At 39.3% G+C, this 24463-nt stretch overlaps 1 protein-coding gene across 4 annotated transcripts in view; it reads left to right on the top strand.

Moving 5' to 3' along the window:
- Positions 1–24463, top strand: part of LOC145971479 (uncharacterized) — a 163139-nt gene that overhangs the window by 61668 nt on the left and 77008 nt on the right. For 3 of the 4 annotated variants that reach the window (XM_083099176.1, XM_083099179.1, XM_083099177.1), the window contains one exon: positions 20949–21033. The exons of the other annotated variant lie outside the window; for it this stretch is intronic. The gene's annotated coding sequence lies outside the window, so the exon portion shown is untranslated. The remainder of the gene's footprint in view (positions 1–20948; positions 21034–24463) is intronic. 4 annotated transcript variants of the gene reach the window in all.

The following is a 24463-nucleotide window of genomic DNA, read 5'->3' as shown; positions in this document are numbered from 1 at the left end:
CCTAACAGTTCTTGGAACAGTCGCAAAGTTTCGGTAAACGTTGGGATAAAACGGTAGGAAGAACGTTATAGAACGCCGAATAAAGTGTTGATTCGTCACTTGTACAGAACTACTAGAGTTTAAATCAGCCGTCGATATCTTCGTAACGCTATCTCGCCGTTTTGTTTGTCTTATTCGTCTTGTCTTTCATCGTGTCTGTGCGAGTTATCTGGCTCCTTATCTCGCCTCGACAATTTGTCTAACGTTAACGAAGAAAGTTGGACGTTTACTTCGACTTTTACTTCTCATCGCGTCTGCTATTGCAATTTTGTGTATTTTTTTATTCTCTTATATTTTTCGTTAAGATTCCGGATAATGAAAAAAAAATAATTATCGAGTCGGTCACTTTTAGAACGTTATTAATAATCGACATGCAGGACGATATTATAATAATCTATATATATTATTGATTTATTTTATTTTCACGCACTGAATCTTCCGATATTATATCGAATCGCGACAGGATAATAATCGATAATTCTATATCCGGGGATTTGTGGGACAAGTCTATTAGTCGCAAATTACCTTACACGCATGTCGATAATGACATAACGAGATGAATAGTGCCGGCGACGTTTATCTCGAAGATTGATATTCAGCCGATAAGTGCGAAATAACAAGAAAGGGTTTCGCGTAAACGACTCTATTATGCTTGCCGATGCATTTGCTTCGCTGCGGCGCGATAAATCGTATCGCGTTCGATCGCGTTTGCGCGCTTCGTCCTACTTTGCCCCTCGTTAAAAGGTTCACCGTCCCTCTTTCTCTCTCCCTCCGCTTCTGTTTTACCTCGTACCTTGTCCGTTTGCCTTTTGAGCATCGTCCGGTGATTTAAACGGCATGGAGGTGGATCTGGACGCGCATTACGCTTGTCGCAATAGTAATTGCTGAACGCGTTTTATAAAGGACCAACCAACCCCCTCCTCCCCCTCTCGCCGCTTCCCCGTTCTTCCTTCTATTTCGCTCATTCTCCGCTGTCTCTTTTTCGCTTTTCACGGTTGGCGTATGTTGGCGAAGGCGACTCAGAGAAGGAGAGAGGGAGAGATGAGAGAAAAAGAGAATGGGACGTGCTGCTCGACGTTGTTCTCGACGCTGCTCATTATACGATACGAGGGTTTGTTTGCCGTGCATTCTCGTTCTGCTCGCGCACATGTACAATGCGCCGCAATAACACCGGTCCAAAAGTCAGTTCTATTCCACAGAAATAGATGGAACTCGCCGGTCCGGGTCTCACTTATTAAGTTCTGCGGATTTAAACGAAAATGTAATATACATATATCTATTTACGTATCTTTCGGCGTATTATTCAAAGCCGCGTCCAGACTGAGCAAACAAGAGTACGAGCGATCGCAAACAAATATCACACAATGAACGAGAGATATTAAAAATAATTTTTCATAAAATTATTAATTAAATAATATTTCTTTGCTGCGATATCGTTTATCGATGTTCGTTCGTGATTGTTTGTTTTCGTTCGCTTGATGCGGATCCCGATTTTGCATCACGCAATTGCGTGTAAGATTGTATTTATATTTCAATCTTTCTTTTTTAAACACTGTCCATGTTTTGAGACAAGATATTCATTTTTCTTACTCATCCTTTACATAAGACTATCTACTGTTATCTTATATCTATGTAAAGAGAGAATTCTCACTCTTCGTACGTTTACGCGTTAGAAAGTTCGAAATTCTTGTAGGGATAAACGGTCATCACCGGGCGATAGCCAACGAGAGAAGGGGAGATGTGCGTGCGTGCGTGCGTGTATGCGTGTGCGTCTCCCGCGTGTGCGATGCGTCATTCCGGTTGAAACGTACCACGCGGAGGAGATGCACGCGTGGGGTGAATGCACTCGCATGCAGCATGCGTGCGGGAGAGAAAGAGAGAGAGAGAGAGAGAGAGAGAGAGAGAGAGAGAGAGAAGCCATATCGACTGCGACGGGGAAGGTGAATGAAATGGGAGAGAAAGAGAGAGAGGAAAACAAACGGGATAGAAGGGGCTGGGCTGAGAGAGCGAGAGAGTCGGAGAAATTGTAAAAGACGAGCGGCCATCGATCCGAACTGCACTCCCCGGCGCATCCGAAACGGAGAAGCGTTTGGTCGTTTGAACACCCTCTTCACCCTCTTCATAGTCGACTGAACATTTCCGACCCGAGTTTATCTTGTCTCCTCAGTTTCGGCCTGATTGATAACGTGAATGAAGTGTAAACCAAACTTGACAATTTTACTTTTTATTACTCGATAGTTAGACGTGGGATATCGAATATCGAATGCTCGAAATCGTTTGAAAAATTAATTGTCAACACGAATAAAAAGTATTCTTTTATGGAATTCTTCGAGAATTTTTTAAGAATTTCATAACAAGTCATCCTCCAGTTATTTGAAATTTATTCAGTTATGTGTGTTTAATATGTAAAATTTATACATTAGTTTATTATTGTTTGTACATTGTTTGGTAAAATATGCTGAGAGATATATCGTTAATGCACAGAAAACACTAATGTGTATAGAGCTTGTCTTGTAATTTATGGCGTAGTTACCCAACTGCCGATCGAGTTTACAATTGTCGGGACTGCTATTGATTAGAACTTCGGACTCTCGTGGGAGAGAATACTGCGCTTTAAGTTTACCTTGATACTATTCATAGTTATTAGAGAATGGCGCTGATTGGAATTTAGAAGTAATTAGCCAATAGGGACGCGAAATCAAGGGTGTCATTTCCGCCAGCGATTCAGAATAACCGTAGATCTGGCATTTTCTATATTTTTCCACTATTACATCCATAATGGTCGATTAGAATTAAACGATATATCTGCTGTACTCGTACTTTTCTTAAAAAGTGTTGCAAAAAATTGATTATTAAGAAATTCAAGATTTTAGAAAGATGCATATCAATATTATTATGCAATAATATTATTATAATGTTAACCGATGAATGAGAAATCAAAGTCAAAATGTGATGCGTAAAGTAATTAGAATTCAGCAATTATACGGAGAATTAACTGTTGTTGACGATCAAGAATTAGGAAAGTTCTAATGAGCGGAAATGAGAGCGTAAGCGAGATTTTAGCATAAAAAAATAGTTTATACTTCGATCCAATCTACCGGCTATTATGTTATTATTCGGAGCGTAATAAGGAGGACGAGATAGAATGGAATAGAATGGAATACGGTTTGTTTGTTTGCTTCTGGTTATGAATATTTATCGCGGAAACTTTTACTTTCCTCAAAGTCGCGCGGCAGATTCACATCGGTACGAAAATGAAATTATAAACACGCATTGTCTCGCGTGCAAATGAAAGTATCGCACGCAACACATACACAGTGTGTTCGAAGTATCGCGCATGATAGGATAAAGCGCAAACGGATTTGACGGTGCACGGTGCTATGATTAACGATAACAGCTGCGTTTACCGATGGTGGAAACACGGGATACACTTTTTGCATTTATTCGTGACCGCGCGGTGAGCTCGGCGTTTTATTTATTTCGCGAGATACGCAGCGTCTGGTTTCTCTCTCGTCGTTGTGTAGGTCCGTCCGCTAAGCTCGTTGAATCGAATTGAAAAAGTTCCGATATATTTTCCAGTTTTGTTGAAAGGGAAATATTGAGATACACCGCGTACATTCGGGGCGCGTCTCGCCGCGCGTCGCGCGGAATAAATCGTCGCGCGATCGAATATATTTCTTGTCGAATCTCTCCGCGGACGGTTAAATGTGTAAAACGGTGATAAGCCGCGCATTTGTTTCAGTTAATTTGCGCCTCGCCTACAGATCTGTGAATAATGTTATTTTCAAGCCCGTATTATTCGAGGATGCCGCTTGGAAATGTTATGAAAAACGTTACATTTTGAAAACAAAGTTTCTCTAAACAAATATCATTTTAATTTGCATTAGTAACGCCCAACCAGTATCAGAAAAATTTTGGTACAAATCTATGAGTTTCATTATTAATCTTTTTTTGAAATTTCGGATATCATTATGTGTTAAATATTGAATGTTATCCTTAAGATCGCATGAAAGCAATCGACTCAATTATTTTACGGATTTTTGTAAATGTCAATTCCCTGTATTTGAACTTTGCACGCTAATTAAATCCGATGCTTGATCACTGCCCGGCGGGTACTCGGAGGTCCGTGAGCTTTGAGCTCGTAAAGTCCATGAACTGTCGAACGCGAACCAATTACCTTAACTAATTAGCCATTCGGGCTTCGGGAGCCTTAGACTTCGCTAAATGATCACGACTATTGCGAACAGGAATGGAAATGGACTGGAGTGAGATATAGAAGGACAGAGGGAGAGAAAGAGAGAAATAAAAAGAGACGAGAATTCGTATTAAATGTAAACTTGGGTACTTGCGCGGAGCTTTTCTCGGTGGTTTAATCTGTCAAGACCTTAAATTGCACTTGTGCGATAAACGCTAACGATTTGCGCACTGCGTTATATTCGTATACACACACATGCACACTCTGTGCTCGCTCTTGTAGCGCTATTTTGTAATCTCTCTGCTCGTTATCGCGTCTTGACGAGCATCGGGGCTTTTTGTCGCGCTGCGCCGCGTCGAGAGCAGAATCGCGCGCGCGCGCGCACGACGTTAATTAATATCCGCGGGAGGCGGCCTGTCCAGAAGCGCACCGCCTGGCGCGCGGAGAAATCCTTATTGTAGGATTAAATAAGAGTATCTCAACCACGAGAGAGAGAGAGTTCAAAATGACGATGTCACCGTCGACTTAATGTCGCAATCAGATACTATAAGCGATAATCGTGCGCTCTTGCGAGCGAGAAATATCGAATCGATGTAATTCATCGTACATTTGTGCGAATGAAACAATTTGTCGCGCGCAGGCGAATATATCATCTCGCTTCCTGGCGATTGTTTCAACGATCACATGCGTGGTTTGCTCCAATTTCAATTTATCCAATTAATCCAATTTTGATTAATTAATACAAGTATGATGCATTCAATTAATTTTTGTGTTTTTATGCAAACTAGTATTTTTACAATTTTTTAAATGTAATATCTGTTAATGTACATTTTTATGTATGCAATTATAAATCAGTAAATAATTATGTATTATAAAAAGACGTGAAAAAAGAGGACAAGAACGTAAATGACGGCTATTCTTGATCGACTTACGAATCGATTTGTGGCTACCGGAGTTCTACAAACAGCAGCTGGACTGGACCCAAGAAAGAGGGAATTGGGGGGTCGAAATCCCTCCCGAAGGGTCGGAGCTCCGCTTAACACAACGAACTATGCACTAATGCATAAACATAGCGCGTACTTCCGGGCTTGCCGACAGAAGCGATTTCCGTATAGCTGCCTGTACCAATTAGCATCTACGACGATTAAACATGATACCGGCAACTCATGGCAGATAGTTGGAGAATCAACATTCTATTTGATTTTACGTTAAGTTTTACTTCATTATGTAAGAGCTTTCAATCAATTATCTAATACAAGATGAAGAAATTTTAATACGAAAACAAGGAAAATGGTTGCGTATCTAAGAGATTAAAAGACTTTATTTAAAGTCCATATTTTTATTCTTGTTATAATAAATATATCTTTTATATTTTTTTGCCGGTTATATACATTTTTGTGCGGAAGTAAGTTTCTTCCTCTCGATGACTCGTCTGAGACATTTCCGGAAACATTGTAAAATTAGTAGCTCGCAAGGTTAACGAAGGCAAAAAATCTGCGTCGAAGGAAACACGCGCAATCGTGTGTGGCAATCGAATATTTCGCGGTTCGATGAATAACCGATTTTAAAAGGCTTGTTTAAGCGAGCGATTATCACGAGTCTCTCAATGACGATGCGTGAAAAAATTGCAGCTACGCAGCCGTAAACTAGGACCGCAATCGCACCGTAAAATCGTCTGCTTGTCTGACTAACTCTTAAGGTTATATTTTAGCATGATTTACGTAATGTGTCTGAGCATCGGGGAAGAGAGTCGTTTCAATTGAGAACTTGGAAGAAATCAAATGCGCGGAGAATTAAATAAATATTGAATTCGGACAATTTTAGATTGTTCGACCGAAAGTTTGTATAAAGTGTCGATAGTTTCTTATTAATATCTCAATCTATTCATCATGTTTTCGCGCAATAAATACTCGTCATATTCGGGAGGAAAGAAGCTTGTAACTCATCAAAAATGTCGTTCTTCTGCTCCGGAATATTGGATCTATCGCGAGCATCTTTGTTTACGGTGATTTTCTTGCAAGGCAGTTCCTTCGACGACCTCAACAACGACGGAGACGACGACGACGACGACGACGAGCAGTAAGTAAGTTTCTGACGGGAAATCGATGTTTAAGCGCCATCGTGCACAGCGGCGGCTGCTACGGTAGATTGTGTAAGCTGGTTACAACGCGCACTGCACGTTATAACGTCGGTGGGCAGGGTCGTTTTACACTTTAGAGTACTATAAGCGCGGTTCCTGTAAAAGTGTTTGTCTAGAAATTTTCGACTCCGAGCAAAAATTTTCGAAAACTTAATAAAAAAATTTTTATTAACGTTACTATACATTTTTTATTTAATTCTAATATTGTTATATTTTAGATGTGAGATGTAAATGTATTTGAAAAATGTTAGTGTGACGAGATTGCTTAGAGTCTTGGATGAAGGAAGTGGCTCTAACTTAGCTATGTATTTTATTATCATAGTACATTCAAAGAAAAGCTACGTCTCGCCATTTCCTGTTTTCCCTCTTTAAAAGGTGATAGCAGTTTTTATTAGTGGAATGCGCGGAGCGATTTATCGTCGAGCGTGTTGAAAACATGAAAACCTGCGCGACGAGATTTATGCCGATTTATGCATTACGACATAACTCTTCCGCGTTACGGAACTACCGACGATGAAATAACATCGGCACAGGACTCGACGATATCCCGCGCGGCAAAATGGAGAGCGTCGGAAGACTTGTCGGATGAACAACAACTATAAATAACGTGAAAAATAATCGATTCGAATCACCGGAACGATTATATTATACAGCAAACAACGGACATAAAACAAGACCGGCGAATAAAATATAGTTTCAAAAATAAAGAGAGCGAAAAGGGAAGAATTAAAAAAACAGAAAAGGAAAAAAATAAAACAACGTGTGTAGCCAGCGAAATGGAAATGGCGGGGAAAAACTACGCGCGACCGTACTGTGATAAATTAATAATTCCTCGATATGAGGGGGGGGATGAAGGGGATTGGGGGGGGGGGGGGGTAAATCGCAATACGCGTTCAAAGTCATCGTTGCCGCGCATGGTACACATTTTACAAGCGTACACGCATACATATACGCGGAGTACACGCACTCGGAGAAACCAGCATCTGTGGTGCTCTCTCGGCGAGACCGTATTTTTCGCTGAAAACTCGCGGCCCCGCGAGCAGTCGGGCTGGCGGTGGAAGTGCACCGACAAATTATTAAACGCGCCCATCGGGGCTTCGACTACGTAAATTTTCCCGCGCGGCCTCCACATACGCTCGAGAACGATTTAAATAGACTGTGAATTTGCCGCTTCGCTGGATCGCACGAGAAGGAGGCGAGCTCCCGCTGTCGGAAAAGATGCCGCGCATCTCCTCTTCTCCTCGACGAGGAACGCTATTCTGAAATTGTACGCGAGTGGCACGAAAATTACGGTGGACGTAACTCGTTGGTCCCATAACGGGTATCTGGGAATAGTTGTAATAGTTTCCATAGATATATAGCCGCGCGCGTTTCTCGTTTGGCCTTTTTTTCATTGAATAACGCGAGGAAAAGGTCGAATTGCATACTACTTCTCTACTCTACTTTAACTTTGTTTTATAAGTGTTTTTTGATATTTGACTGTAGTATTAGTATAACAACTTTTGCCTACTTACATAATGTTGGATTTGTTGAAAATATTTCACTTGCAGAGCACGCAATCGATCATTTCTAATTTAATATTTTGGAATATTAATAAAGAGAGAAGTGAAAAATATTTCAAAGAGCATAAAAAAATTTAATTTGTCTTTTTAATTCTTTCTTGTTTGTTTATAAAATTAATATAATATATTCAAGTAATTTAAAAAAAAATGGAATAATCTATAAACATTCTAATTTATAAATGGAGTAATCTATAAACATACATTCAGCGTGTGCATGCAAAGATACTTATATCTTTTTTAATTCGAAATTTAAATCTCCTTTTTATTTGCTCCTATACGTAATAAATTAGTGACTATTCAAGTAACGATGCGATGGGCTTCTACTATCTATTTGCAACTCAATAAATAGCGTGTGCAGAGCGCAAAGACCGTTTCTGAAGAGTTTTCAGGTTCGGAAACATACGTATGCGCTTCAAGCGAGATGCATTACAATATTACGTCATCGTGTTACGCTCGCGGTTTACGAACTTGATGCGCGTAATGTATCCTGGCGGCATGTCGGAGCGAGTACGATGAAATAGCAGTGCTTTTAACGAACGGAGAATAACAAATAGAACGTAATAAAGCAGCGGGAAATACATCGCTTCGGTAAACGCGATTCCCGGTAACTCGTAACTCTTTCTCTCTCTTGGGCTTTGCTAGAAAAGGTTTAAAAGAGCGAACTTCTCTCGTTTGACTACTTCGGAATTTACTTCTTGAACAATCTTGTACGCGCGCACACAAAACGTCGATACATTTCTTCGCCTCCGATTAATATAATATTTTACTTTGATTACAAATGCATGTGTGATGTATTTTTTTTATTTTGAGATCTCGAGTAGATGGAAATTGTTCAACAAAATTTAGAGATTGGTATAAACAAAATTGCACGAATGCATATATACGTAATATCGGTGCAAACTATCGCGATAACGCAATGGCTGCTTCTAAACGGATTCAGCACGGGAAGCTTTGCGCAAGATTTCGGACTTTATCGCGGGCACAAAGGATGCACCGAGCATTAACCACGCGGCATTCCTGCAAACTGGCTTTTGCAGTCGATCGAACGGGGAAATTTAGCGATCGGTCTTCTCTCTATGTGCCCTTTGAATTATCCGAGCCGTTATCGATCGACGAGAGTGTATAGATATAAGTACGTAACAGGCCAAAAAGAAATACCTCTGTGAGGAAGCGTTGCTGCATAAAGAAACGACGAAGAAGGCCAAGGGATGGGCGAAGAGAAGGCGATCGAGGAGAAGAGAGAGAGGGAGAAACGGCGGAAAATTGCGAAGCCATAGCAATAAAGTGTACCCAGACTCTCTCGTCGGCGTTCTCTATTTTGTGCCCTGGCATTCTGGCCATCCTGGCTAGTCTTTACGACGGTATCCTTCCGACCGTGATGTTAGGGATAATTTGTGCACGCTTTTTTTATGCTTCTTTCGTTGTCGGAATTTGACTGAGTTTCACAAATTCGATTGAAGTAATATTTTTAAAAACGTATCAATATATATATATATATATATATATATATATATATATATATATTCGTATTTCGTTATTCTAGTCGAGCTCTACATTTCAACTTTTATGTACAAATTTATATATCGTGTCTTTCTCTCTTGCATCAATTTATCATTAATAAATTTCTCTAGAATATTATATTTATTTCTTTGTTTAGATCATGTACATATATATATTTTTTACGAGAGTTTCTCTCTCTCAATAGTTTGTTCAAGCATTTTCATGAAATAATCTAATTCCGTTATTTACTTATTCAATGACATTGTTGATGGAAACAGCGCGCTCTCTATTATGAATGAACATTGGATTTAGAAAGAAATTTCTTATCGATCTTTCGCAGGTCAATATCTTCGATTCGCCGCATTCCCGAAATCGGCGATTCAATTTCGCGTATTCCCCATACGCGATATGCCTCAGCCGTCGAATCGAGCGTTCTATCCTCAAATTGAAAGTATCGATCCGATCGATATCGCACAACCAGCCGCAAGACTTTGCACTCGTGCGAGATTCGAGGAGAGGAGCATTTTCGAAAAGCATCGGAAAAGAGAGAGAAAGAGAGAGACGGAGAAAGAGCGCCAAGGGAATCACGAAAGTGAATTGTTTTCTGCGCGGTGATAAATTTATCGTTCGACGTGCGGCAGAAGTTTATCGCTGAACCGAGGTGGAGAACGATTTCCGCGAGCGTTTTGTACGCTCGTTGGCGAGGAGAGGAAGAGGAGGGAGGGAAGAATAAGGCGGCGCCATGGACTTCGCACCGGGTATACGTGTGCGTGTTCACATTGTTACTGTAAGCCGGTCGCGCGAGATCGATAACGGTGAGAACTCGAAGCGCGTGCACGCCTCTCTTAAACTGCTCACTAACGCCTATGAATTATTTACCGTCGTCGTTATCGTCCTCGTCGTCGTCGTCGTCGTCATGGTAGTCGTGGTAGTCGTGGTAGTCGTTTTGTTATACTCTATTCGATTCGATTCGATTCGATTCGATTCGATCCGATCCGCGATCGCGAATTCGACACGCGAACGATTCTTCTCTTCGCCGAAATCGATTCCGTCGCTACGTGCTTTGCGGCTAATTTGCTCGCAAACGTATCCATCGCGTTGGTCAGAGCGCTATAAAAAGGGAAGAGGAGAGAAATAGGAGCGAGTGAAAGAGAGAACGATGAAAGACTAGCCAAGGCCATCTCGCGCGGATAAAAGCCGAGCGCCGAGTTTATTTATAGCTATCCTCGTGATAGGAATAACTGCATGGCGTTTACAGCTCACAATTTACAATAATACGTCAATTCCATTTTGCGTACGCGGTTAGATTGATTGACTTCTTCCTTCATCTGTACGATTGATATTAAATTGGATCGATCGCATTCGATCGATGTAAAACAGCTGTCAATCTTCCCTCCCAACTGACACATTTGTTATAAATACTTGTGCTTTCGCGTAACAATTTTATAGCTGTAAATTAGGGAGCGCAGCTACAATTAACTTACTTCAATAAACGCTATTTTTCACAGTTGCGCTGACCACGTCGACGAGAAGCGTGATAAATTGTTAGACTTCCGACTTGACATGGTCGAACGATAGTATCTTACGTTGAGATGGTATCTACGAGAATGGGCAGGAAGGGAGGCAATCGAGACCACTAATGGGAAGATTAATTCGATCTTCTTCTTCTAGTTCGCGTACTTTTCATCTTTTTTTCGCCTTCTTCTTCTTTCGCTATCGTCCTTTGCTTCTTCTTGATTTTATCGCTCCTTTCATGGAGAAATTGTTGGAGGGAAGCGTCATAAAAATTTCAACTTGCTCGATTTAACGGTCGAAAAGTTACGTTAGTTCAGGAAATAGCATTTTTTTGCTCACTCAGCATTCGGCGCGGGACTTTCGAAATGTCGGAGGAAATAGAAATTGAGTTTGTCAAAAATTTTCAACTCGCAGCAGAGAGCTAGTTATTACGTGTAACAAACTCGCGAAATTTAATTATCATTATTTTCGTCTTATTAGTATTAAATTGGATCCATAATGCTCCTCCGCTCGGGTTGCTTTCGCTTATAACGTACATGAAGTTAACGCAATAATTAATAATATGTTACACCGTATGCGCCCGTAAAGCAACAATTAATTATATCACGTTACCGCTCGTGCGCATAATGGTGCCGATATATTACAAACAATCGTTAATTGCCAACAACAACTTGGCAAACTTTCTCCTTTTTCTCATTACCAGACATTGCTTTTATGTTGCTTTGTAACTTTTATTTCATGGATTTTATGTATGCGTTAAGAAAAAATATCGTACTTCCTGTGTGTTTCTATTAAAATGCCACGCGCAATCGTTGATTGAAAAGTAGCACACACAGAATAGTATCAATGCTATGCGCAGAAAGCGAAACAATCTGTCAGATAAGTTGTATACAGAACGGGTGTAAATCGGATTCTACACGAAAAATTAACTCACTTATCTACACTTGAGTCACTTTAGTCCACTAATTCTCTCATTCGCTAGAAAACAACTTTGTTCGTTGTCGTTGTTATATGTGTACTTCTGGGTGTAATTTTTTATTTTGATGTTTTGTTGGTTAGTGAATTTTTTGTATGAATTTTTTGTAGCATATAATTTTTATATTTTAATTAATTTTTATATTTTATATTTTAATATATAATTTTTCGGTGCATTGTGCACATTAGAATTTTCGTGTAAATTATTAATATTAGGGAAGAATGAAAGAAAAAGAATTTTTGTCAACTTTTGAATTATTACAAATTTAAGATCATTCTTTCGAATTTTTATTGTTATTTACCAAGAATCGCCGGTAATTTTATATCTTCTAGATACACGAATCCATCAATTCCAATTTGTACCACTGGCGAAGAGTACTTATGATGCTGTCTTTTTTATTGATCGCCCCTGACTACTTCGATCATCCCTCTTTTATTAGTTCGACGTAAGTACGTCATTACGTCGTTGATCTTGCCGACAATCTTTTCTTCGCGGAGATTGTCGAAATCAGGACAAAATCTGCCCCTCTTATCAACAGGCATAAACGAGCCATATAATGATGCTCGATTTTATAGATATCCATGAATGGTTCAACAGAGCTCGAAAAGACGCACCGATTTTATGAGGAAAACGCTATTGTCTCCTTTTTGCGAGCTTGTACGATTCTGACGAGCTTGAATGACGGTGAAGTCTTATCATCTAATTTCTATACTTTTGAATGATTTTGCGCTAACACTCGTTTCTGAGAGTTTAGGGTATTGAATTGGAGAGAGAAATAAAAAAAAACATTTTCTCTCTCTCTTTCTCTTTCTCTCATGAAACTCTTGCACGATAGAGAAATTTGTTTGTGATTATAGGTCGATTCTCAGGAAATATCATCGAACTATATTTGTTTGCTGATTAAAAATAATTTTTATCGCTTATTTTTTAGACATGCAACATGATTGAAATGTTTTACTATGATTTTATGTGAAAAAGATCTGTCTAATAACAAAAAAGAAAAATCATCGTTATTAACTTAAATTACAGTTTTAATTTATGATTAAAATAATTAGAGAAAATAATAATTTTATTTATTTAAAAAAAATTATATTATTAAACATAAATGCTCCTAGGTAATTTCGTCATATATCGAATTATCGATGCTTGTCTCCGGCCGAAGTTCATTCTCGACCGTTTTATCGACATAAGAACGTCACCAAGCAAATACAACTCGCTCGAAGCGATTATCGATGAAACAAACAAATTTTTGTTGACTATTTGATATTCTTGCAAACGACTTCGAGGCATAATGAATCAGACAACAAACATACGATACAACTTCATTACTTCGCTTTCTAATAACATTATTTTTAGAACTATCGTAATCATAGGCTCAATCATGATTTTGTTATTTTTATTACTACCAATTTACAATTTTTAAAATGAAGATAAAAAATATTAATATTTTTTAAATTTTTTATTAAAATTTCGCTTTATTATACGAATTTTATTATCGAGCGTAATAGAAATTCGACGGGCGCAAATAATATACGAATGCCTCTCATATTTCTCGTATTAAAATAAATTACAGTTAAATGAAATAATGCAGGCATTATTAACAGCGGTATTTTGTTTTACAGTTTTTATACTGAAAACAAAGTGAAATTTTGACAATCTAATATTTTTGAATCATTAAGAATTCATCAATAAGAAATTCATCTAAGAAAATCATGTAAAAATTTGTATAAAGTTCTGCGAGGACGTTTCGAGAGAACACTGAAAGAAGAGTCAAACTACTTGAAAACTAAGATTCCAAGTCTCATCTCGATGACCGAGTCATTTGTTTTCACGCGTCTTAGAACGTTTTCAATTTTCGAAATTTGTTCAGCAGAATTACACAATCGATTATTCGCGACAGAAATTCTCATGATTGGAAAAAGCGGTTTTGCGATCGCGCGTGGAGAATCATCGATACATGTAGCGGGAGCGGATGCTTTACGGTAACAAGTGGCTCGCGTACGAAAGCTCTAATTAGCGTTCCCGACAGGCAGGTAACTGTAGATTTAAAGGCGTACACTCACGTTGATCCCGCCTGTGGGTAATGAACTCCGTCGACGGCAGCGGGAATGAGTGGCAGAAAGGGGGGAAGAAGGAGCGGGGTGAGGGAAAGGTGAAGAAGGTGAAGGAGAGGAGGCGAGACGACCCGGAGAAAGCCGCGGCGAAGGTGGAACGGCGTTGGAAGGATACGTCGCCGGAAGCGGATCTTGCGATAGGGTTAACGGTATTAAGAAGACGTTGCCAACTGTCGTCGCGTGACCGGTTTAATTGGCAAACGGCTCTTTCTACCTACCCGTTGATGGCCCGTCGCGGTTTTCTTCGAGACTGTCCGCGAGAGACTCGGATGCTCGCAACCATCTTCACCCATTTTGCAATTTAGACGACGAGTCTAATTAACGCCGTATAAGATGAACATCATTTTGGATCAATAAAACACTCTCTCGCAAGTTGCTCGCTTGAATACGTAATTGCCACGTAAAGAGGATCATAGGGCGCGGCTGCACCTTTGATTTCGGCGAATTACCCGCCAGCTATTCTCCAACTTTGGAAATTTGCCGGCAAACTTTCGGTCGCGTCAACTTTTCGATGAAACGGATTGGCAACAGAGATACATACATGCACATCTACAAACTAAAAGTAAGAAGGGATATACATATAATTTGATACAAAAGGCAAACATTTACTTTTCCGCAGTCAATCGACTCGATTTCCTCGATTGCCGCAAAATTCGCACTATTATAACGTAGTTTTCGCGACGAGAATTTGTTTCGCTCTCTGCGTGTATATAATCGCTTTTGAATTAAGACGACATTTCTCGCATGAATAGCAACGAGCTCTTTCGTCACGATTGTCCTAGATAACCCGCATAACTCTGTTGCTGAATGAATCGTTATCTAAATATTATTTTAACATTATTATATAAATTGACATTTCATGCATCAAGAATAAATGTAGGCAATTCGTGACATAAATAAATAATTCTGCTACATTTGTAGATATCAATTTATATGCCACGCACGCACGCACGTATGTGGTATCATTGCTGTGACATCATTATTACTTAACATCGCGATAATCTACAATATGATAAAAGAGCAAACATAATAATTAATAATTATTGATTTGTAAATAGCTTTGACGCGCTGTCAAATTGATGTTTGAAGACTCTATGAAAAGTTGCTCGGACAAACAGTTTGCGGATTTGCCTCGCATGTCACTAAACATTATTCGCATATTTAATCGCGATGAATTCTTCACAAAACGATCATCCCTTCGTGCGCGCGCGTGCGTTCGCCGGAAGAAATTCGTGTCAGGTTTGAATAAAGAAGACAGAGTGTCTCGATCGTGCGGGAAACCTGTCGCACCTGCCGCCGAGGTCAGGGACGATCCTTAATCGAGATAAACTCGAGAAGGCAGGCAGGCAAGCAAACTGGTTGATTCGCTACTGCAATTTCCAGCACGATCGACGAGAAGGTCGGCGCACTTGCGAAAGCCCGCGATTTCTCGCAATGTAGATATTAATTCTTAAATTCTACAAGAGTGTCAGTCACGCACAGATAATCCTAGTTAATTATTGCGCGATTTGCAATAATGCGTCTTAGTATTTTTTCAAATGTGTAATTTCTAATCGAGTTTAAAGTCTGCTACAAATACATTCTGTATTTGAATAAATACGAATATACATATTTTATAGATGTGTATATGATTATATAAGTGTATTTAAAACATTTACATTATTAATATTTTTAAAATATACTGTGATACTTATAAGAAGAATTCGATTAACATGACTGTTTATATCCTTAGTATGCTGCGAATAGCTATCGTCGTCGTCATTACGAAAAACTCGTCTCGTTAGAAATTCTTAGCAGCGTGTAGATATTCATGGATCGCATGTAGATCGCCGCGAGAGAACTTTAATAAATTCTCGGGTAAGTTTGGCGTAAATTTGCTTGGCTGAATTTACGCGATGCTGCAGCAGCAGCATCGGGGATGTCGTTGTTCACGAACAAAGTGCGATTATTAATCGATAGCGGCGACAAATTTGTGCGCGCAGCTTCACTAGAATTCGGCGCGAGAGCGAGATGCGCGGACGTGCCTTTGATGGGGACACGGGGTGGAGAGAGGGATGAGGGGGGGAGGTTTACATTCTCCTTTGACCCATATAACCCCTCGTTCGATTAATGCCATGGCTCTTAATTACGCCGTTTAATCGGCATAATTAATCGCACGGCGCGTTTACGCGGTGACAGTGACTCCCCCCCTCCCCCTCCCACCCCCCTTTGTTCCTCTCCCCTGTTTGTTCGGACGCGATGTTAAACATGCCGTTTCCTCTCGCATGAATGATCGGTACTGCAAAAGTATCGACCAACGAGTACCAATTTACGCGGGCATGCGCTGGGCTTATCGGCGATTTTGCGATAGCGTGATGTAGACTAGTCATTGCAATTGACGTATGAACAGCTACTAAATTTAGGGAAAAATAATGCTTTGAATTTTGAGCAACGAGGTAAAACAGTTTTCGAATTTTGTTATTTTGTTATATTCATTTTATCTCGGTATCTTTTACAGTAGTCTCGATTTCCTAATATAGTTGTGTCATTTGGTTGATATTTCACTTTCACTTTTCGATAAAAGAGTATACATTTTAACATTTTTCTACACCGTAGATATGTAAATTTTAACATTTACATATCACTTTATACATGTAATGTTTAAATGCAAAATTTTACGTAATCTTTTGCTGAAAATGCAGCGTAAAATATATCGCGCGCGATATTTATCATTTTTGATATCAGAATTGAACTGTTATCAATATATAGATAATCGATTATAATATTATTATTATAGCTGTACAGAAAACAAGCTCGGATATTCATGAATGGGCGAAAAGATATGTTACACATTCTTACGAGAGAGAAGGGAGAGTCACGCATACAAGTTATTCTTGTAGATAATAAATTATACATTGTCGGTCGTGCTTGAATAGAATCAGAAAATGAGTCGAATCGAAGTTAACAACTCGCTTGTTGCAGAGAAAGTAATCGGGCGTATTATTCGATTAAGAGTAATTGCTTCCTAGCGATCAGAAGAGTCGGTAGAAAGTTAAAATGAGTGGAAGTGAGTCAGCGAGCACACTCTTTTAAAATTTAAAATGTAATTTACTCGTCAGTTTTGATAATAGGTTTTCTTGCATGATAATATATTCTTCAGAAAGTAAGATTTTTGGAAGTGATTGTCTAAACACATATTTCGTCATAACTTTTTAAAGTTTATTTTTAATATTCTTATTAATAACTAACAGTAAATCCTTTTATAATTAAATAACGTGTTTTGATCCTGCAGAAAATTCACAATGTAAAAAAAATAAAAATTAAAAATCTTGCATCGCGATTTTATTCAATATCAATATAATGTAGATATTTCATGTTCCACATTACGTCAATTTTTATCAAAATGCATAAGAGTATTTAAATGGTACATATGATTACAGTATCAAAAGAGGTAATACTATCAATAATATATTTATAATATTTTTCTTTTCCTTCAAATCTCATACATATTCCATCTCATTTACTTCATTGTACGAAAATTCAATAAATTTGATGACGCGCATTGAGTGAATGCCACTCATAAATTGATGAATACATAATTTCTAAATGGATCCCGAAAGCGTGCGATATGTGTAGCCGCAAGCTGGGACCAGATTTTTTAGCGCCCGGCGACGTGTTGTTTCGCACGCGTGCACGTGTTGTTACGCTCGACGAACATCTCGCGAGGTGAATGCCAGCCCGTTGCTACCGCGACGCTTTCGCTTTCGCTTTCTCCTTCGCGTGCCATCTCGCGGTAACATCTCAGGGGCCGATCTTCTTGTGCGGGAGAGAAAATTGACTGCGATTTATAGGAAAGCAATGATACACCTACGCTTTGAGCGTATCGGTAATTTAATAATAGATCGAAGTCTGTTGCACCGTATAACGATTATTACGAGTCGGATTCGCGAGTGACTGATGGATCGATCCGGAAATTACGCAATACTATAAATATAGTACGAATATGCATGTTGAAATGTTTTGCGATATATTATTATTCAATGATGATTTTATGCTTTTTTTTCCTTAAAATAATATAATAGTTTATGATTCATGTAATGAGTATCTGCATTTTTCGCATATATTTAAATTTTATTAATTTAACAATTCTTTTATTTTTTAAATCTTTTTTTCTGGAATAATAGTCATAAAATGTATGAAAAGTTTCCGAAAAATCTTTAATTTATTAAATGTCAATTTTCATCGAGTGTCAATTTGCGATAAGAGCGCGGACCGATTTCGCTGACCCGGAAACGATCTCGAGGTTCAATTCCGTCGCGACTCCTAATCAGCCGGAGATGAAAATCGGCGACGGGACATCGCGGATCGTCAGGTAGCATCGATTCGATTGTTCGGGCGTTCGTCGAATGATTTAGCCACCAAGACCGCCCGAGGACGTTGCTGCCGAGCTTTTCCCTTCTCTCTCCTTTCTCTTTCTCTCTTTTTCTCTATTCGAATAAAAGTCGACGAGAGAGAAAGAGAGAGAGGGAGAGGGACCAGAGCTCGTAACGAAATTACTTGTTCTGAAACCCGGAGAAACCGGTTCTCAGAGTCGAGACTCTCGCTCGTTTGCCTCGCGTGGTCTGTGTGCGGTTTCCACTCTCACGGGCATGAACACACTCGCACACACACACACACACGTATAAACTACTGGAACATACCGAGGCATATCAGGATGCGAGGGATTAGAAGCGGGTAGGTACTTTCCGACTCCTCGAAGGCAGCGACCTTGCCTCGCGCGCGCCGCTTCAAGAAGGCTGTCTCCCTCTCGGATCTCTCTGTCGCCGTAGATTGGAAAGCATGTTAAAAAAAATTGCATAATCGAAGCAGTAGAGTGATCTAATATTTATTCCTCAAAGGGATATCTGCATTTTTTTATACAAACTCTGATTTGTACAGAAGAGATCAATTTTTTGCAATTTTTATTTTCCGCATCACGTGAATAAATTTTTTATAAAATTCTCAACTTTACATCTAGATGTAAAGATAATTACAGTTGGCATATCATGCAGATGCTAAAAAAATTAGTTCGATTAATCAAACATCTCATCAACTATCTGAAATGTGTACATATCTATCTCTACCTCTGCAGTAATATTACGATTATTTGTGCGACTAATTGATTAAATTACGCCACACGCAATTGCATGCTACGTCGCGTGTGTACGAAACAGCTATTTACTTTTCGAAAGCACAATGCCTTCTATCTCGCAGATGCAACAAACATCTATCGCGACAGCAAGAAGCATTTCAGTCTGCGACTGGTCCTTTGTTCAGGCTGCGGGATACGCATTACGATTCATTATAATGAAGATAGTCTGCGAGGTAGACTACCTTGAGGATAATGAGCCGATTATATACGGACCGTACGCGTAGCGAGACTGTCTTGATTATAATGAATTCGTCGGGACGAAGACGGGGAAAACGAAGGAGCGAGCGAACGAACGAAGGAACGAACGTTTCGCATCCTTTCCGGATGCTGTTAAACGCTGCTAGTCGATATAGCAGCTGATGCATAAGCGTAAGTGGAATCTGAGAATAAGAAGAAGGGGAATGTCTGGAACGAGTACAATTACATGACTTACCGTTACACGTTCCTACGAAAAAGCGATCTTATGGAAATTACCGTTTAACTTCTTCAATCTCGGGGAGAAAAAAAAAGATCGCGATAATTCTCCCCTTTCATCGCATCGTTTCATCGAAAGTAAAAGATTGGAACGTATATATTATTTTAATATGAATTGATATATATGAATGCTTTTTATGCAATTGCTTTTTAATCTTTTTCCCTTGTCATTATGATTGCTAGAAAATCAAAGAGGAGATATTTGAGAAAACGTTTTCAAATTGCAGAGGAAAATATCTTTTCTGTAACGTGTGAAAGTTCTCTCTTTTTTTAACTGTGTTAATTTGACATACGTATCCGTTAACAAGTTAAAAGGCTCGTCCTGTCATATTCGCCAACGCGACGAATTGTTCGATATCGAACGAGAAAGTATGAAAATAAAATGCACTCGCGAATTATTGTCGCTAAATGGATTCGGCTCACGTTCTCGCGAAATGCAGTCTTTGCGTTGAATTCTTTTTCGCGTCGCTGGCTGACGCATCCTCACTTTATGAATATTCAGTGTTGATTACGGTGATGTCGTGCCATTGTTATTTACTGGAACGTCGTTGCTCGTTCGCGATTTTTCTCGCTCTTTCTTTCTATACCTTGCGATAGTGTATATCGAATAAAAAATCGAGAGTTGTTTTCATCCATTTAAAATTATATCAATTAGTATAATTGTTCATCAATAAAAATTGAGAATGATCTTTAATCATCAGGCAGTGATACTCGGGTATCACTCGTAATAATGACGAGATGCATTAATTGCAATTTCGGTAAAAAAATTTAAAATGAAAAAATATAACGAATCTAATATATAATTATTGGCGCGAACGCGATTACCATTATTCAGGTACGACCCATGTGAGAAGGCGATCGTTCGCGTGTCTTTAAACCGGGATTAACCTTTCGCGAAGTTTTGATGGATCACCTGGCATTACAAATTGCCGCTTAATCCATCAACCAAGTTCAGCAGTTGCGGCAATTATTTTAATGTTCGCATGCGCCTCGACGCTCGCGTTCGTTCATGCGCTTGAACTACGTTCGAAATTGCATATGCGTGTACGCACGTAGACGTGTAACACACGTGTGGTACTAACATCTGATTCACCGAGAAGTAAAACGATGATGGACTTGGAATTTCACAGAATTATAGCGGGTTGCGGAAGCTTTGATTTCAATTAAAACTTTTTGACGTATTTCTGAAAAATGAAAACGTGTTTCTAAAAAAAAAGTTATTGAGTTACATGTTTCTGATAAATTTTTCTTTTTTACTTTCAGACTTTTTAAATTCATCTCTGTGGGCCTCGCATGAATGGTACAGCTTGCATAACGATCGTTCGACACATGGCATTGCGATGAACAAGTAAGTACGCTCGAGTCATTTATTCAAACTGTAGAATTTTGCAAACTTTTATTTCGTTGGTGGAGAATTTACTCTACAATGTCCGCGAAACTCTGCGGCGTTTTATTTCGCATCTCGTGTACCGGCGATTAATCTCATGCGCGCTCGCGATCGATCGCCTCGTGAATTCCGATCGCCGAAGCGTCGGACGACGATTAATAAGTCTCCAATCAGGCCTCCGCTATGAACGGGGAGCGTTCCCTTTTTTTTCTTACAGCGACAACCGTTTCTACAGTTACAATTACGATCGCGATCGTATAAATCACGCTTCGGAGAACCTTCTCGCGGAGCCTCCGTGCCACTCTTGTCTGCCGGAGGGCGCTCTCTCTCTCTCTCCTTCTCTCAATCGTGTCGTGGTATGACATATAAACATTATACGAGCGAGTGCGATACTCTATTGCCGTTGTATATATGTACGATCATGCGACATAGTTACCCGCATGGTTATAACCGGGCATTATCATTGCCGGTGCACGTAATTGCCTCTCTACGGTTGTACGTACGATCCACTACGAGGCCGCGGCGACTCTTATCTACGTGTCTACGCAAGCCATCTAAAGCAATCTTACAACGAAAAAAAATATACAATTACGTGTTAAATGCTAGAAGCACTTGCGTATGCTAATTATATCAAACGACCGATCGTTAGCAATTGTAATGAAATACAGTTCGAGAAATCGCGGAATATCGTTCAAGACCTTGTGTATCTTATCCCGGACGACATCATAAACAGAGAGAAGTGAGATGCCACGGTGGTGGCAAAATAGAGAAAGAGAAGCCTTTGTTAAGTCGAGCGTCGCGTTATCATCATCGTTGCGACGACGAGTTACGATGTAACGACGCTTTAAAGCTCGCCTTTCCTCTCTCTCTCTCTCTTTCCTCCTCTCTCCCTTTCTCCCTTCATTGTGCCCTTTTCCTCTCACTTTTTCGCAGCGAGTCGTGCGTGCAACCGCGTTGTCTCATGCATATGCGTGTATCTGTGCGATGCATCCTCCTCCGGTCATTAGAAATAATACCGGAAACCGCGACTCACACGCAGCTTTGTTTCTGTTTCGATGATTTTCGCCGCGTGTCAAGCATGTATGAAGATTGAAAAGATTTTTTTCCGATTATTATTATTACTTAAATTATGCTACTTACTGGAAAGGATTAAAGAGTGTACGTTCTTGTAAATATTTAGCACGAGTGAGATGTATCGTGGCTCATGCGTTGCAATTTTGCGAGTTATCTTTATCGCGAGGCATTCTGTCGAGTTTACTTTGCTTCCCTAGATTCTCTGGAAATCCGATGACCCTCAGGAACTCTAGTATCTCAAAAGGAGAAACGCTTGCGTAAAGCCCATTTATGTAAACGTTTCTTCAGTGACGGAGAGAAGGAGACAGCGAGAGAGATATGGTTTCGCTGCGAATCATTTCTCTCCATCGTTACCGGAAGTCTAAGCTTCCGTCGAGAACAGGCATCGTATACAGGCAATCGTAAACGGCACACGATAGTTTTGGATAGGAAGAGTTAATCCATCACCGAATCGAAAATAGCGGAATCCGGCATCGGCGATATGTATCACGGGGATGGAGGGAAGGGGGCAGAGTGCATGGGATGGGGGGGATGTGGAATTGAATACAGCGAAAGAGCGCGCGTCGGCCGACAGAAATTGAAACGTCGCGCGGAAATTGAACGGCTTGTACGAGAGGCAAACGAAACCTTTCCACGGCCGTGCACTTTGCGATTCGGTCGGGCCGGTCCCGGCGCGGAAATGGAAGCGTCGCTTGTAAACTGGAAATCTTATAAATCAGTCCGGGGCGTTTTTTCGCGACGAAGTCGCGCCCGAAAAGGTAAGATAATATAGAATTTCGCGATTGTCCCTTCCACACGTCGTTTTCCTCCATGTGTGTTTATTCGCTGTCACGAAAAGAGAGATTCGTTCTTCTCATATATTGTACGTAGAATGTCTCAAAATAGTTTTGGGTGTTCTTTTCATCGTAGATTTTTTCCAACGAGACATCTGAATTACGATTAAAATTAAGAGCTTTTAGTAGAATATAGTAAAAGTTTCTGGTAAACTAAATTTCATGGGGCGAGGAGATGATGATAAATATCATATTTTTTCATTTGATTTCAAATTAACTTTATTTTAATGGAATTTTAGTTTAATGTTTAGTTGTAAAATAATGACTTAATATAGCTAATAAAGAATTATATTCTAATTGGCCAAAGAAAATATAATAAAAATAAGATAAGAATATTCATTGAAAGAGAAGGGGGAAATTAAAATATATTAATATATATATTTTTCGATCGATTTTTTTTTATTTTGTTCTATAACAATACAGCGAAGTAATAAAATCAACGAGCCATAAAATCGTTCGAAAATATTTTCTATCAATGTCAGCGATATCGTAAAATTATTGAAAAATGAGAGCTATCAGTTATGTGCAGTTTTTGAAAAATATTGCGTTTTGCTATCACAATTGTTCAAAAGTAAAAGTTATGAATATACAAATTTTTTTATCTGTATTATTTTAACTTTTTTGCATTTTCTATTGTTATTTTTTCCAAATATGAAGTTTTAAAAATATGATATCGTGATATTTGATTTTCTCTGCAAATTTTAGAAGTGTAATTTTGAGAGAAATGATATTTTACATAAATATAAAATTAAAGAAATGAAGACAATTTAGCAACGCAAAAAAAAAACAAAAAGCCAATTTCGTTGAAATTAAATTGTATATATATGTCTTTCTAAACTATATAATACTTATATTTCCATAAATATCTATAATTGGATCGGTTAAAGTTTCTATTCGTGTTAACGAAGTAACGAAAGCTTCTTTTAAATTGCTATTTTTATATATTGGATTCAGCAAAATGGACGTGGATAATATATTCCATTTCGTCTAATATGTGAATATATATATTTTGATGTATAACCAGATGGAATATATTTCTTTGTCCTCCTGTATTTTGCACCGTCGCGTCGTACGATCTAGCGCATTTGGAAATCAAAGATCCGATTACGTGACGAGACGATTTGCCGGTAGCACACGCAAATCCGGTCGTATATCGGGTACATTCACGCAAACGAATCTCGTGTCGCTTACTCCGTCGTTTCTTGCCTCATCCGCGCTTCGTGTGAATTTCGCCCGAGGGCGGCATCGCCTTACGATACATTACATTCAATCACCTAGATGCATGCAGACAGTTGCAGCATGCGGCACGTGCTACCGAGAAGCAGCAGGTGATACGTGTATTTATACGAGCACTTATCGCCATGAGATTACGTCTCTCTAATCTCTATCTGGTACACGTACATACTCAATCTCGCTCACGCTTGCCTCTGGATACGTTCATGTATCTTCATCGCGAATCACGTGTAAGGAAATTTTCCGTGTGT

This window comes from Camponotus vicinus, unplaced genomic scaffold (assembly GCF_025532165.1).
Source record: "Camponotus vicinus isolate PSW18456_S1 unplaced genomic scaffold, iyCamVici1.0 SCAF_5, whole genome shotgun sequence".
Classification (NCBI taxonomy): domain Eukaryota; kingdom Metazoa; phylum Arthropoda; class Insecta; order Hymenoptera; family Formicidae; genus Camponotus; species Camponotus vicinus.
The sequence above is the reverse complement of the archived record's forward strand: the minus strand, read 5'-3'. Positions and strand labels throughout refer to the sequence as shown.